Raw genomic sequence first — 3,168 nt, 5'->3', positions numbered from 1 at the left:
TATAAGCCTTTCATAACTTCATATATTTTTATGAATAAGAGGGCAAATAGTGACATAGGATTTTTCTATTCATTTACACAATAAATAAGTTAAAACTATTAGTATATAATACTAAACACATCACATTACATCAATACTATAGATAGTTGTTACAGTGTAATGTGTGGAGACCTTTACTAGGTGCAGTGCGAATAAGGCATACTACACACATATTCGGTGCGGCATATAATTAGCTTAGCCAGGCGGCATAACCGGAGTGTAAATGAATGTTTTGGAAATATGCCGCTCGACATCACCGATTCGGTTTTTTTCAATAAATACTGGCGAACCGAACATGCCGATCCGAATACGTCTGCGAGAATTCCAATACATTGTGCGGTGCCGTTTTTTTTTGGTCTGATTAAATGTTATTAATGATATTAAAATATTAACTAACAATTTTTATAACATTAAAATTGAAGGGAATAATAAATCTACTTAATTTATTTAGTGTCTCCTCCCGGAATTAGGAAGGAATTTTTATTAAATATTAATCGGTGCTTATTACCTAGAGCTGCCATATATTCTATATAATATTAAATTTATTAATATAGCAAGATAACTGCCTCTAAGTGTCATAAAAATCCCACTGTTGGGCAAATATTATCTCCATTACGAAATTCCTATCAAAAAATCACATTTTCCAAGTAAATAAATATTCCATACAAATATTCATATTGACATAGTCTTACATGTAGAAAAAATCCATGAGTTTGATTTCATGATTTCCATATTTTTCTTAATTGTAAAATAGCTTCATTTTTCAGGCTTCATGTTTTATAAATAACTATTTGATTTTCTTGTTCGTGTTTTTTTCCATTGCTCTTAAACGGCTTGACCGATTTTGATGCTTAAGCGTATATTTGAGTTGCAAGGTTGGTTTTTACAAAAAGATCCAGTAGGTGGCGCTGATTTGCGGATCGTGACTTCTGCCTTGTGCCCCATGCTTAGTAGTCGTAGTAGTCATCAGGACTGTAACAAAAATAATACACATTTTTATTTTTTGTATTTAAACGAGTGGTATAAGGTGGTCCCACGCAAATGGTCGTAGGTTCGAACCCGAGGCAACACACCAATGAATTGTGTATTCGAAATAATTATCACTTGTTCCAACGGTGAAAAAAAAAAAACATCGTGATGCAACCTTGCATGCCTGAGAGTTCTTTAGAACAGTTCTTGAAGATATGCAAAGTCCCCAACCCGCAATTGGCCAGCGTGGTGGATTCAAGATCTAACTCCTTCCTCATTACGGGAGAAGACACTTGCCCAGCAGTGGGACAGTAATGGGTTTATTGGAAAAGATTATTATTTAGCGATTTTTTATAAATTATTTTAGAATATTGTTCAGTAGTAGCTCGGAGTTTGGAAACGGTATATGGCAAAAGACTCGCCCGTTATTACATGGGATTAACATTGTTTATGGCGAAACGAGGGTTTTTTACGTCTCTGTTAACACCTTGTGGTATAACAGGCGTGATAAAATGTATGTATTAGTTTTTCTCTTATTCATACTATTACAATTTCAGACATACGTAATGATAAATTTCTTGTGTCTTCAAACAACTGAATAAATATTTATTTCGTTCTGTTGTCACGACAGCCACTATTTTATATTATGGTTATGCTATGTTATTTCAAAATAGCTTGAATAATCTTCATGTATTTCAAAGCCAATATTTAAAACTCATCTGAGAATTTAAGTGGTGCCTACGCACTACATATTATTGTGTTATCTTATAAGTAAATATCAATGGGCAAGTCACACACGGCCATTTGATTACAAACTAAGCAGAGCTTGTACTATGGTAGCCAAATAACTGATAAACATATACCTATACTAAGTTACAGTCAACTTGGGTAACTTTGAATCATTTGGGTAACATTGAACGTGGGAATTTGAACTAGTTTCGATTATATTATTTTTTTATATGAAACCAACACAGTTGATAAAGATTTATTTTAGTTTTGCAAACTTTTATCAATTGTGTACCCAGGTTGACTGTATATTAACATAATATGTATATACAAGAACTCTCAGGCATGCAAGGTTGTACCACGATGTTTTCACCGTTAGAAGAAGTCGCACTAATAATTATTATTATTGTATTATACAATAGTGCTGTAACTCAAAATACAACTGCTACAATCTACGAATAACTTGTTTATAACTCCCTATTATGGGTACAAAAAAAAACTAAATGCTCTTTGTGTTTTAAAAATGAAATAGGAGTTTATTTTTGTTACAAATAAATAACAAAAATATGGTATGGTTGTAGTTAAGTCTATTTGAAGTTTTGGCGACGTATTTTGAATTTTAATTTTTTTTAAAAAAAAGACAACTCCCGCATTAAGAATTGCTCTTGTAACGCGGGGAGTTTTACAAACATACATACAACGGATACAAAGCACAACCAGACTCGAAACAATTATTTGTGGACCGCACAAATAATGGGAATCGAACCCACGACCTCCCGACGCATGGTGACCTAAACCACTGCGCCACGGGGGCAGTCAATTACTACACTGTTGTTATTATTAGTGCGAAGTGATATTATTTCTAATACACATAAATGTAAAATAATATAAATGTAGTCTTACCGAACGCACAATCCTTTATGGTACACGAACCCATGGGGGCAATTTGAGGTTGTAAAACCGTTTGATATCGCCGCAGCTATTATACACAGCAGTAGAAATCGAAAGTCAACACGCTTCAGTAATTCAAACATTTTGAAAGGCAAACGCGACTGGCTCGAACGGTTTTAAGAATGAACTGAGTCGCTAAATGCGTACTCTGACTTTATAGCAGGCCGTATTACGTCACACTGCCTCCGTGGCACAGTGGTTTAGGTTTTATCGCCACGCCGATACCACTGCAACGCGAGGTCTTGGGTTCGATTCCCACACGGAGCAATTATTTGTGCAATCCACAAATAATTGTTTCGGGTCTGGTTGTGCTTTGTGTCCGTTGTTTGTATGTTTGTAAAAAGTCACCGCGACACAAGAGCAATTCTTAGCGCGGGAGTTGTCTTTTTTAGAAAAACAAAAACAAAAAAACAAAAACACGTTTGTTTATACTACAATATGTACAAGATTTTTTTTTATGTACATATAGATTTGCAAGGAATA

At 34.4% G+C, this 3,168-nt stretch overlaps 1 long non-coding RNA gene across 1 annotated transcript; it reads right to left on the bottom strand.

Annotated features, from left to right (window-relative positions):
• Positions 1-269: 269 nt before the first annotated feature.
• LOC142984260 (uncharacterized) lies at positions 270-2,810 on the bottom strand. The gene is made up of 2 exons (XR_012960139.1): positions 2,638-2,810; positions 270-1,011 (listed from the first exon to the last, which is right to left on the bottom strand). It is a non-coding gene; the product is annotated as an uncharacterized LOC142984260 (long non-coding RNA).
• Positions 2,811-3,168: the final 358 nt, after the last annotated feature.

This window comes from Anticarsia gemmatalis, chromosome 26 (genome assembly GCF_050436995.1).
Source record: "Anticarsia gemmatalis isolate Benzon Research Colony breed Stoneville strain chromosome 26, ilAntGemm2 primary, whole genome shotgun sequence".
Classification (NCBI taxonomy): domain Eukaryota; kingdom Metazoa; phylum Arthropoda; class Insecta; order Lepidoptera; family Erebidae; genus Anticarsia; species Anticarsia gemmatalis.
Note: the sequence above shows the minus strand (reverse complement) of the source record. Positions and strands in the feature narration are given on the sequence as shown.